Genomic DNA, 13,801 nt, shown 5'->3' on the forward strand with positions numbered 1-13,801 from the left:
TAACATCATTTTCTGTTTAAGCAGTCCCATGATGTGCTGTTGATATTTTAGCATATGAAATTGACAGTTTATAGCACTGATTGCCAAGGTTGCAGAAGTGTAAACCTTCTTACCCCATCTATCCAGTGCCCTGGAATCTTTATTAGAAGGGGTAGGATTTTTTGCAGTAGAAGCCTTAATGCCATTGGGACCCTGAGAAATGGTTTCAGAATCTGCAACAGGATTTTTAAAAAGAAATTTGTGGGAGTCAAGAACCCTGTAGTATCTGTCTGGCTTACAAGGAGCCAGAGACAGAGAATCAGGAGCCATACTAGATTCTGAAAAAACATCAACAACAATGTCTAGAACAGGAAGTATAGCCAAAGGCCTATGCTGAGGAAGAAGAAAAAAATCCCTAAGTCTCTTTTTAGATTCAGAGAAATCCTGACTTTCCCAGTGGAAATGTTCCCTTAAGGTATGTAAAGTTTCCCCAAAAGAAAAATCCTCTGGGGGAGAAGCAGAATGAATAGAATCTTCTGCATCAGAGTCCTCATAAGTAGGTATAGACAATTCCTGGTCATTAGAAGAGTCAGAAGAAATAGAATCCTGTTCAGAAGATTCATAATCAATGTCTTGCCTAGGCCTCTTAGAAGGGGGGGTTGGCTACCCCTGATCAGAGTAATTAAATCTTCAGCCATTTTGATAATTTATTTTTTAAGCATAGGGGCCTGCACATGCGGCCCAGGCGTCAGTTTTTTAGGCACAGGTCGAGATTTTGGCCTTAGTTTTGAAGATGGTGTCAGTCTAACATACAAATCTGTAGGCCTGAAAACACCCTCAGTAGCCAGTGCCTGCACAGCGGCTCCGGACCCATCCAAGGTAGAGACATCTGTGGGTTCCATAACTGAAGCATCTCACGGCATACCGGACGACGAATGGGTCTCAGTAGAGACGTGTGAATCAGAAGTAGCGGGTATCAGGGGCTGCGAAAGCGCCTCACTGAGTACCGGCGAACTGGTGACTGGCTTAGGAGAAGCATCGTCGGCAGTTTTGTACCTCAACAGCCTGTCTCTGCCTTATTCTTTGCATTTTTTAGGTATTCCAGTAGTCGGACTGCTAACCGATGACATTTCTGGATAATTAAAGCGTGAGACAAAAGATTTAGAAGCAAAAATGTACCGACATTTGATAGTGCGTTGATTAAATAAAGCACAAAACCAACAGCAAGGTACGTTGTGGTCAGGGCCTAGGCAAGAAATACAGTACAAATGAAAATCCTTATGAGGTATTTGCTTCCCACATGTAATGCAATTATTAACTTTTACTGGCATCGGTAACGAGCAAGAAAAAGTTTCCCCAACGGGCTACTTAGCTTTTTAGTTGAAGACTTCGGATCTGAAACTCGAAAACGAAAATTTCAGGAGTCGGCCGGCACTTGCGAACTGCTTCTGCTTCAGGCATCACGCGGCGGCAAGAAAGACTGATGTAATGGCGTCGGCTGCATGTTTACACCCCTGACAACCTGACGTCTTGGAAGAAGGGACAGCAACCGACACAGGACCCAAGACTTTGTTAATCAGGCTGACTGAGGGCAACCTGCCAGCAGATTACCCAAATGTAATGACTGCAACAGTGAAACACGAAGAACACCTATCATTTTTAGACAGTAGCGGTTTACCTCTAGCATGGTTTTTAGATGTGAAACTAAAACAGATCCCTTGTGTGATGGGAATGTTTTAAAGGATTCCTGGGACCTTTTTCAGTGTAAAACCTGAAATGTACAGGGAACATTTCGTTTTTATAACAAATGATATTATAGATTTGTTTGGTTGTATGCCACACATGGAAGGCCTTAACTGGTTTGAGCAGGCCTTCTCAATGTTTGGAAAAGTAACTCATGAAAAATTGTGTCTTAGTTTAATACTTATAGAAATGGTTTTGAAAAACTATACATTTTTCAAGGGCGAATTCTTTCAGCAAAAAAGTGGGGTGGCTATGGGGGCAAGGTGTGCCCCCTGTATCCTAATATGATTTTAATGGTGTGGGAACACCTGCACATAGTTAATTCAAAATATAAAGATTGTTGGATTTTCTACACAAGGTTCCTGGCTGACACAATAATTTTTTGGGTGGGAACGGAAGAGAAATTGAGAGAATTTTTAGGCTATATTTCTGGTGCAACTACTTTCATACGGTTTATACATCACTTTGATGTATATAGTGTAAATTATTTGGACGTTACTATATACAAACATGGTGAGGGTTAGGAAAGAGACGTACTCAAATTCCCTACTCCACTATACAAGTACACACCCCTATCATCAGAAACTTGGTATTATTAAGGGAAAATTTGTACGTATTAGTAGAATGTCTTCCAATGATCAAGATTTTGAAAATGAGTATGAAATTTTAAGAGGAATGTTTCTGGAAAGGGGATACCCCAAAGATGTAATAGAAAACGTTTCTGGTGATGTCCTGGTTGGTAGGGTTAACAGGTTTAAACCCATTCTAGGTGTAGAAAGTATGGATTTGGTTGATCAAACTGAAGGTCAAAATTTACACATTGAACCAAGTTCTGATTTGGGGTATGAGGGGACTTTTATTGTGGAATTTAATGGTGATTCAGGGATTATTAAGAGCATTATGTCAAGAGAATGGGAGAGATTTGCACATTTGTCTGACCTTGGGGGTATATCCGATAATCCCCTCAAGATTATTTATAGTTGAGGCCTTAATATAAAGGACTTACTACAGCATTCCACCCAAAATTTTGTTAAACAGAGAAAGGTTGGAACATTTAAATGTGGTTCCTGTCCCCAGTGTAGGTATATTATTAATACAGATGCTGTACTACTGGAAGCTAGGGACAGGTATTTAACAAGTAGTGTGTGCAGCACCTGTGACTCTAGTGGTCTAGTGTACCGAGATGTATGTAACAAGTGTACAGCATTTTATGTGGGCAAGACCGAGAGGAAGTTGAGAAAAATAATTTATGAGCGCACTTATGATATACCCACTAACATTTTGAGGAGTGTGTTATATAAACACACCTTGACGTGCCCTTGATAGTAGATTTTTATTTATTGTTTTGGAAGAGATCCCGATGGATATAAGGGGAGGACTTTTGGAAACTAGAATTGAGTACCCAGAGGTTTACTGGCAGATTTTTTTAGAAGCCAGTAAGCCTCCCAGACTAAATGACATTATTTCTTTAGCCCCTGTTTTGAAGCTGAGGGCTGCAAGGTTGTAGGAGAGTTGAATAAATGTTTTTCAGGTCAAAATGAAGATATGAAAGAAGAAATTAAGAAATATTATTAAATATGAAAAATGTGCTTTTGATGTGACATTCTATACTATTTTAATGGATAGGTTGGATAGTTGCAATTGATTATTTTGACACTAGATGGTGATATTGCATTGCTTTTTGTACTCAATTTTGTGATTTTTTTTTTAATTCACATGTACACATTTTTTATATACTTTTTTCATTTAATACATACTGTATTATAGCAAGCTTTTTTTATGGAAGAATGTATTTTAAGGAATTTTAAGATTGGGGAGGATCGTTTTTCTTACTTTTGATTTATGTTTAACGGTTTTATATTATATGCTCTTTAAATAATGTTTTAATTGAATCATGGCTCCTATTGGTGGTTTTTAAATTAGAATGGGCTATAAAAATGTTTATTGGGATTTAAAAGTATTCAGCATCTGAAAAAGTCTTTCTAGATGAAAACGCTTATTTTTGGGTGGCGTTTATGTACTCTCTCTTTTTTTTTGCCGTAGTTAAGGTTCCAAGTAATACAGTGGATTTTCTGGACTTGGTACTGTGATCGTTTTTGGAGCCGTTCTTTTATTCTGTTTCAAAGTAATTTGGAACGGCATCTTAATCCTCTCTGTTTTGGTTTTTATCACTCCCCAGACCTAAAACTCCACTCTGCCTCCCTAAACTTAAGACCCCATCACTTCCTAAACCTAAAACTCCCCTCCCATTCTCTAACCCTAAATTACCCTACCAATGTCAAAATCTAAAACTCTCCTTGCTGCTCTCTAACCTCAAATTCTCCTTTTGCTTCCCAACCTTAAAATTCCCCTCCAAGATTGCTCACTGAAAACAAAGCTACAATCCCAGGACCACCTTCCACTCCCTCCCTACAGCTGCCGCCATTTATCTTACTCAAAGTCAAATAATGTGTTTAAGCAAGGTACAGCAGCTCCACTTTCATCACATGGCTGCTACACCTAACTCAACCTTATTATTTGACTTCAAACACAAGCAGCAGCCCACGCATGCTACATGATGCTTGAGTACCTGGCAGCAATGACATACCTCTGCATAGTTCTGGCTTGACAGATTCTGAAGAGAAAAGAGTAGTGTACAATAATCTGAATTATACCACAAAAGAGTAATTAACTATAGCTTACTAATCTTTTCTAGGCAGTTTCCCTACTGGACATTCTTACAATGCAAATTAAAAACTTAAATTTGAGTATTACAATGACACTACCCCAATCTCAGGATTCTAAATAGAAAGATGCTATAACCGGAGGCCCTTCTGCAACTGTAAAACATTCATATTTATATAGTTACTGGTTTCAGTGTAATGACAGAATTCCCTCTTTCAGGGTTTAGCATCATTCATGCCTTTAGGCCATTGGGCAACTCCAGGGGAGTATCTGCATTTGTCAGAAACACTATCACCTTCACATCAAATTACCCTACACCATAACATGGAGTTCCTGGAGATCCAAATCACATTTAATAAATCCAACTATTACTTCAATAAAAAGCCCCCAAAGTTCATGAAAATTACCTTAATAGCACTGATGCGTTAAATATCAAACCAAATACCTTCTTGCTAGAGGAATTTCTCCAGCCAAGCACTGATCTGCACAACTATACCTCTACAAATGGATATGCTCAGTGTTTCCAAGACCTTGTTAATGCCAATGCACTGGAGCAAATTACACAACTACCCACTAGAAGCTATAATATCCTTGATCTGGTCCTGGCCAAGCTGTACCTCAAAGCAATCTCCTCATCGCTGATTCAATTTGACCAAAAATCAATTGCCTCCTCTATCAGACCTAGTGGTACCACCCAACCACCAAACGAGATGGCCTTTTAGGGACTTCTCCAGGGCAAACCTAGCTCAGCCTGTAGAAGGCCCATCCAAAATTCCAAACAATTCCCCACAGATTGACAACTAAAAGGGGTACCACTTTCACTTCCAGTTTCTACCACTGCTTGAACAAATGCATAGTAAAGATCACACACATCCTCCTTAAATATCACAATAAATTCAAGAATAAATCTCTCTGGTGGAACGCCCATATTAATAAACTGCATAATAAAAGAAGACACCCCCTACCTCAAGACCATATTGAAACATGCTAGCAAGGAACTTAACTGCATTCTTAGTAAAAGTAACACAGAACAGTGACTTAACATTGCTACAGATAACAATGGAAACTGCAAATGTTTTCCAGTTATGTCGCAATATTAAGGAATAATGTTCAACAATGCACTGAGCTCATCCATAATAATATTATGCAGTCCAATCCCAAAGACATAGCCAGTGTATCAGACAAATTCAGTGCTAACCTCACCTCAAATACCCACACTGTTGCATCCATTATCCCTGAAAATTTAGTCTCCCCTGAACTCACATTAGAACACGTCTTAGAATTCCTGTCAAAGGCTACAAGTATTTCTACGGAACCAGATGAAATGTTAGGACACATTATAATTAGTTTCAATTACGCACAATCTGATCTATTTAAACTGTTCAACCTCAGCTTGTTTACAGGGCTTGTACAAGATGCCTGGAGAAAGTACAGTTTTGTACCTACCATAAATGTAGATGTTCAAGTGTCTTCACTGCTGCAGTCATTACACTTGGGTTATCCTGCCGTCAGGCGGGCCCCGCAGTCGGCCTGAGTTCCAAAGTCTTGGTCAGGCGTCGGTTGCTGTCGCCTCTTTCCTGACGTCAGTGCGCCAGGGGTATACAAGAAGCAGCTGATGCAATTTTCTTCAGTTTTTCTTGCCCCAGATGTCAACTGCCCCCAAAAAATGGTAGGCAATACATATTGCTAATAAAACATGTGAAAAAGGCAAAAATAAAACCTTCATTAACCAGCAAATACACCACATAGGTAGTATAGGTTAGTCACAGATAAGAAAGAGGGGCTGGCGGGTGGGTAATCTGGACTGCAGCAGTGAAGACACTCGAACATCTACATTTATGGTAGGTACAAAACTGTACTATATTCATCGTGCTTCACTGCTGCAGTCATTACACTTGGGTAGAATCCCAAAGCTGAGTTTGGGTGGCTGGCTCTACAGAGGATTTGGTGTGGCTATGAGGCCCTGCAGCACTGCAGTGGCAAAGCCAGCTCTGGATCTAGAATAAAGAGGCAAATGGTAATGCTTGGTAAAGGTGTGCACTGAACTCCAAGTTGCAGCTTCCAAGATATCTTTGGTAGGTACACCTCTAAGGAAGGCAGTTGCCCTGGTGGAATGTGGTCTAATATTACTAGGTACAGGTTTCCCATTTTGTGCGTAGCAGAGCCAGATACAGTGTCCTATCCACTTTGAAATGGTCTGCTTTGAAATTGCCTTTCCCTGTGAATTTGCAGCATATGATACAAACAATTGTTCAGATTTTCTGAAAGCTTTTGTTTTGTCCAAGTAGAAGCACAATTGCCTGTGTATGTCCAAGGAATGTAGAAATCTCTCCCCTTTATTTTGGGGATTTGGATAAAATCTAGGCAAGTGAATAGATTGGTTAAGAGCCACACTGGAAACCACCTTAGGCATAAAGGAAGGGTTTGTACTTAAAGAAACCCTGTCTTGGTGGAAAATGATAAAAGGCTCCACTGCCATTAGTGCCTGCAGTTCTGAGACTCTTCGTGCTGAGGTTATTGCCAGAAGCAGATCAGTTTTCCAAGATATATATTTTAACTCTGCTGAATTGGCTGGTTCAAAAGGAGGCAAAGTGAGTTTTTCCAAAATGAAATTGAGGTCCCAAGTTGGTGTTGGTGCTCTTCGGGGCGGTCTTATGTTTTTAGCCCCTCTGAGGTACTGCTTTAGCAAAGGGTGAGAAAAAATAGGAGGATCTGTGTTGTAATGAGCCGAGATGGCAGAAGTGTGAATCTTAATGGATGAGAAGGATAGTCCTTTGTCCAGCATCTCAGTCAAGTATTGTAGTATCTGAGGAATGCTAGGGACCAGAGGGGATCAAGGTTTTGAGCCTGGTTCCAGGCACAGAATCTCTTCCACTTTTCTGAATAAGATTTCCTGGTGCTAGGCCTCCTGGTCTCCAAAATGACATCCATAACAGCTTTAGAGAGAGAAGTTGTCTGTTTGGCTAATGAATCTGCCATGCAGCCAGGTTTAAGGTCTTGAGCTGACTGCGCAGTATCTGATTGTTTTGCTGAGTCAGAAGGTGCGGAATTTGAGGCAAAATCCAAGGTGGGCCTTGAGCTAAGTTCTTTAAGAGTGGGTACCAATGCTGGCGTGGCCAGTCTGGAGCAATCAGAATCATCTGTGGTTGGTCTTGTCTGGCTTTTAGGAGTACCTTTGAAAGGAGAGGCAGTGGTAGGAAGACAAACGCTTAGGCTTTTCCAGCTGAACGAAAGAGCATCCACTTTCCATGCTTGTGTGTGATAAGTCCTTGTGCAAAATTTTTGTAGTTGGCAATTCAGTGGGGAGGCAGAGAGATCTATGTACGGGAACCCCCATTTTTGCATTATCATGCTGAAAACTTGTGGATTTAATTTCCACTCGTGAGGATCCATGATGTTTCTGCTTAGGTCGTCTGCCAGAGTATTTATCTTTCCTGGCAGGAATTGTGCTTGCAGATGAACTTGATAAGTTATAGCCTTGTTCCACAAGTTCATGGCTTGCCTGCAAAGGGGGTAAGAATGAGTGCCCCCTTGCTTGTTTATGTACCACATCACTGTGGTGTTGTCTGTCCTTAATAATAATTGTCCTGGATGCAGAAGGTCCTTGAAAGCTGTTAGGGCATTTTGTACAGCCAACATCTCTTTTTGATTTATGTGAAGAGGCATTTGTTCTGTGGTCCATTTGCCCTGAATACATTTTCCTGCCATGTGTGCTCCCCAGGCGTAATCCGAGGCGTTTGTTGTTATAGTCTGCCTGGCTGTGGGAAGAGTGAAAGGCTGACCCTTGTTGAGGTGACATGCCTGTGCCCACCATCGAAACTCCTGTTGTAGGCAGGGAATTAGAGGTATTACTGTCTCCAAGCTGTGAGAATTTTGAGACCAAACACTTTTCAGGTACCACTGTAATTTCCTCATATGCAGTCTTGCATATGGAATTAGAAGAATGCAGGATGCTATGAATCCCAAGGCCTGCAGAATTTTTCTTGCAGGGAGTTGGGACTTTGTTGCCATCAATTGAAAATACTGAGTCAGTTGTCCTTGTTTGTCTGGCGTGAGATAAGCCATCTGGGCTGTTGTATTTAAGCTGGCACCCAGGAATATTATCTCTTGTGAGGGTAATAGTTTTGATTTCTTTTTGTTTACTGTGTACCCTAGGCAACTTAACAATATTTTTACGAACGCCAGATGTTGTAAAAGAATGTCCTTGCTCTCTGCTTGAATCAGGCAGTTGTCCGGATATGGATATATTTTAATTCCTTTTTGTCTGCAAAATGCAATTACTGGTGCCAGGCACTTGGTAAAGACCCTGGACGCAGTAGATAAGCCAAAGGGCAGTGCAGAGAATTGGTAGTGCATTGAACCAGCTATGAATCTGAGGTATCTTCTGCAATTTTGCCTGATAGGGACATGCAGGTATGCCTCTTTGAGGTCCAAAGTAACAAGCCAAGCTTTCTTGGCCAACATGGGAAGGAGCTGTTGTAGTGTCAGCATTTTGAATTTCGGAACATCCAGGTAAGTATTTAGAGTGGAAAGGTCCAGAATGGGTCTCCAGGCTTTGTCCTTTCTGGGTACCAGGAAGAGTCTTGAGTAAAATCCTTGTCCTTTTTCCTGCTGTGGTACTTTTTGAATAGCTCTCATGTCCATGAGAGCTGTAAATTGTTTTTGTGCCTCTGCCCATTGATTTTGTGGCAGGTCTGGCATTCCTTTTAGCTTTGGTAAAGTGTGAAAGTGGAACCTGTAACCCTGAGACACAATATTCAGCACCCATTTGTCTTGGGCGATTGCTTGCCAGTTTTGAGAAAAAAAGTGCTAGTTTCCCCCCTAAAGGAGCTGCCAAAAGGAAAGAGTTTGGTAATGGAAGGGGGAAATCATTGGGAATGTTTCCTGTAAGGTTGTGACTTATCCTCACCTTGTTTTGGGTTAGAAGCACCCAACTGTTGTGGTCTGTAAGAACCTTGTGGCTGAGATCTGCCTCTTGGGCATCTGTATCTGCCTCTTTGTGGCCTAGCTGACATTTGAAAGGACCAATTCTTAGTAGGCCAATTTCTGCTAAATCGTGGTGGCTGTACTGTAAGAAATCCTTTACTGTTTGCATAGATTTTGCTTTATCCTCCATTTTCTTTAATACCTCTTCTGCCTTAATACCAAATGAAGTATCTTGCTGAAAAGGAGCATCTAATAATTTTGCCTTAACATGATCTGGTAAAGTTTGTTCTTTTAACCAAGCACGCCTTCGAATCACAGATCCTGTAACTGCTGCTCTACAAGAAGCTTCTAATGAATCAAAACCACATTGCAAAGTATGCTTTCCCACTTGTTCAGCTGCATGCAATAAATCCTGCATTTCCTTAAAGTCAGGTTGTTCTGCATTTATACTCATTTTCTGTTTTAATTGAGACAGTAAGTATTGTTGATACTTAAGCATGTGAAACTGGCAATTCAGAGCTCTCACTGCTAAAGTTGCAGAGGTGTAAACTTTCTTTCCCCATCTGTCTAATGCTCTAGAGTCCCTATCCGAGGGAACTGGATTCTTAGCCATGGAAGCCTTAACCCCTTTGGGACCCTGGGAAATAGTATATATATTACCACATAGGTGGTAATCCATTAAGTACAGAAGAAGTAATTAGGGACCTGGGGACCCAAGTTGATAGCAATCTCTCATTTGACAACCACGTGGCCAAAGTGGTTAGAAAAACATTTTATATAGCCCACCTAATCATGAAGGGATTCACATCTAGATCAGGGGAGGTCATCGTGCCTCTTTACTCATCCCTCATCAGGCCCATAATTGAGTACAATGCCCCTTTTGGGATGTACCTTACCAGACACCTGCAGCAACTGGAAAGACCCCAAAAGTACCTCACCAAGAGGATCAAAGGGCTCAAACAGATGCCATATGCTGCCCGGTTAAAGAACCTCCAGCTCTACTCACTGGCATACCGCCTGTTCAGAGGCGATCTGTGCCTGACGTATAAAGCCATGTCCAACCCGGAATTAATGGACATGCTGCACCTCAGAAAATCCAAATCCCATCGAGCTACGCTTTTGAGAGACTTGAACCTCAGCACTGAAATAAATAGGACATGCTGGAGGGACAGATTCATAACCCAGAGTCTCCCTTCACTCTGGAATAAAATCCCAGTCCAGGTTAGGCAGAGTCCCTCATTGACTCTCTTCAAGAGGAATCTTGATGAGTGGATGGGAGATCGTAGGTTTGCCCCGGGTATCACTTCTGTGTCACTGTTAGACAGAGGCACAGTATACTAACCTCGAAAAAGGGCATAGCAAAATAAATTTAAAATGGGTGGCGAAAGCCAAACACATTCTGGCTAGGCTTATAAATGCCCTAGGGCAGATAGCCTAGTATGAACCTATGAACCTATGAGTCTGCAACAGGGTTTTTATAAAGAAATTTGTGAGAGTCAGGGACTCTGTAGTATCTGTCTGGCTTGACTGGAGCTGGGGGGGTAAAGAACCAGGGTTTAAACCAGATTCAGAGAACACATCATCCACAATGTCTAACACTGGCGGAATAGCAAGGGGCCTGTGCTGAGGCAGCAAAAGAAAGTCTCTTGAGCCTTTTCTTGGATTCTGAGTAATCCTGGCCCTCCCAATGGAAATGCTCCCTCATGGTATGTAAAGTTTCCCAAAAGAGTAATCCTCAGGAGGAGAGGCTGAAGGAATGGATTCTTCAGCATCAGAATCCTCATAGGGGGGTAAAGAACATCCCTGGTCTGAAGAGGAATCAGAATATATAGAAACCTGGTCAGAGGAATCATAGTCTGTATCCTGCCTAGGCCTTTTATCAGGAGGGGGATGGGAACCCCTGATCAGAGTAATCAAGTCTTCGGCCATCTTGAGCATCTGTTTTTTAGACATGGAGGCCTGTCCAGGTGAATGCTGTACTTGCTTCTTTGTCTTTAGTGTAGGCTTAGTCTTGGCTGTAGTTGTAATGGTAAGTTGAGTAGGCCTGAAAACACCCTCAGAAGCCGATGCCTGCTCAGCGGCTCCAGACCCATCTGAAGGGTTAATCTCCGTTGGTCCAACACCTTGAGGCACCAGAGGCCTAGGCACCTCCACGTGGGAGTCGGACGTGGCCTGTGGTTCTGAGTGTCAGGGGCTGCAAAAGCGCCTCACTGAAAACCGGCGAACCGGCGACTGGCCTAGAAGAGGCTTCGTTGTCAGTTTTGGGCCTCAGATGCCTTTCCTTATCTTCATCTTTGCGCTTTTTATGCATTCCGGTCATTGGTTGTTCCGACAGCATTGTATAATTAAACCTTCGCCCAAAGTAATGGTGAGCAAAATCAAACCGACATTTAATAGTGCGTTTGTTAAATCTAGCACAAACCCTACAACTAGTGACGTCATGATCTGGGCCTAGGCATGGATACAGTAAGAATGAAAATCCTTATGAGGTATTTGCTTCCCACAAAAAATACAATTATTAACTTTTTCTGACATCGGTCTGAGGCAAGAAAAATTTTCCCCAACAGGGTACTTAGCTTTATTGAAGACTTCGGTTCTGAAATCGAATTTGAAATCTCAGGAGTTGGCCAACTGGCACTTGCGAACTGCTTTTGCTTCTGGCACCGTGCGGCAAGAAAGACTGAAGAAAATGGCGTTGGCTGCTTCTTATATACCCCTGGCGCACTGACGTCAGGGAAGAGGCGACAGCAACCGACGCCGGACCAAGACTTTGGAACTCAAGCCGACTGCGGGCCCGCCTGATGGTAGGATAACCTAAGTGTAATGACTGCAGCAGTGAAACACGATGAACATCAGCCACTATGACTCCCCTAGACAAGGTCAGCCCCTCTTCAGACCCAGGTAATTATATTCCAATTAGCCACATAAGCCTTATATGCAAAGACACAAAGTATCATAACAGAACTTGGTTAAGCAGGCAAAGGCAACTTAACTGATCTAGACCCCAGTCAGTTTGGTTTTGTGAAGGTAAGTATTTGTCTCACGAACCTAGTAAGCTTCTTTGAAAAGGTTATATGGTCTGTGGACTCTGGTAGATCTATGCACTCGGCTTATCTTGCTCTGGCCAAGGCTTCTGACACTAGCCCTCATGTTATATTATTGAAAAATTAGACAAACTTAATGTCAGCTCCTACACTGTCCAGTGGATTACAAATTAGCCATCCAACATAGGTTCATAGGTTGCTACTAGGCTATCGGCCCTTGTCCCTATACAAGCCTAGCCATAACAATATCTTGGATATTTCTTTCTACAATATTTACTTCCCTGGACCCCTATCTAGCAGGGCGACTGAGGTAACCCCCGGGGTGAATTTCCTATCTCCCATCCAATCATCAAGGTTCCTTTTGAAGAGGGCTACGGAGGCGCTCTGCTTGACATGCATGGGCAGTCTATTCCAGAGTATGGGGAGTCTCTGGGTCAGGAACCTATCCAACCAGCATGTTTTGTTCATTGTGATGACAAGGTTTAGATCCCTGGAGCATGTGGCTCTGAGGATTGGGATTTCTTTTAGTGGAGCATGTCCAACAGCTCAGGCGTTTACATGGCTTTGTATGTTAAACAAAGATCACCTGAGTAGACAATATGCCACAGAGTATAGCTGGAGTTTTTTTTAGATGGTCAGCATTGGGTATCTGCAACAGATCCCAAGTAGTGCAAGATGCCTGTACTCCCTGTGAACATAAAATTGTAACAACTTTCTCTGATTTAATCATGCTTCTGGGTCCCCTTCATATAAACGAAATCTCACTTACCTGCCTTTCATAACATCGAGCAGAGAACACAAAAAGTCCACAACACCGACAGTTCGGAACACTAGACAGGGGTCCAGGAAAGTAAATACTGTGGGAAGAAATAGCCAGGAAATTGCTATGGCTAGGCTTGTACAGGCCCTAGGGCCGATAGCCTAATACCAACCTATGAGCACTGACGTGTAAACTAAAGGTAAGCAACTGCTTGGCCAGCATGTTGACCTTTGCCCTTGACCTCCATGGTAATGCGACTTTGGAGTTAGTATATTTAGTTAGGGGTGCATCAGGTTGGCCAACAGGTTGCTTACCTTTAGTTAAACTTCGATGTTCTGAGCGGTTGGTGTTTTGGACTTTCAGTATTCTCAGCTCAATGTTATGAAAGTTGGCTAAGTGGGATTTTGTTTATATGAAGTAGACTCCATGTTTCCACCTTAGTCAAGGAATCCTTCTATCTGGTCCAGTTAACTTCCAATGGAATATTTTCAAGATCCAAAAAAGTCGTCACCTGCCACTGTTCTTTCCCTTATCAGACCCATGATCGAATAGAGTGCCTCTTGTGAAAATATAAGCATACTACTTAACTGGAAAGGCTCCAATAATTTTTAACTAAAAAAAAAAAATTAAAGGCCTTATATCCGTCAACTGCCCTGACAGGTCAGCACAAATCTGCTTATACTCT

The 13,801-nt window shown here is 42.0% G+C and overlaps 1 protein-coding gene across 2 annotated transcripts in view; it reads right to left on the reverse strand.

Annotated features, from left to right (window-relative positions):
* The window catches only part of METTL13 (methyltransferase 13, eEF1A lysine and N-terminal methyltransferase), a 527,633-nt gene that overhangs the window by 257,381 nt on the left and 256,451 nt on the right, over nucleotides 1–13,801 (reverse strand). The window lies entirely within an intron of this gene.

The sequence above is a fragment of the Protopterus annectens genome, chromosome 2.part1, assembly GCF_019279795.1.
Source record: "Protopterus annectens isolate FY-2018-M chromosome 2.part1, PAN1.0, whole genome shotgun sequence".
Taxonomy (NCBI): Eukaryota; Metazoa; Chordata; order Ceratodontiformes; family Protopteridae; genus Protopterus; species Protopterus annectens.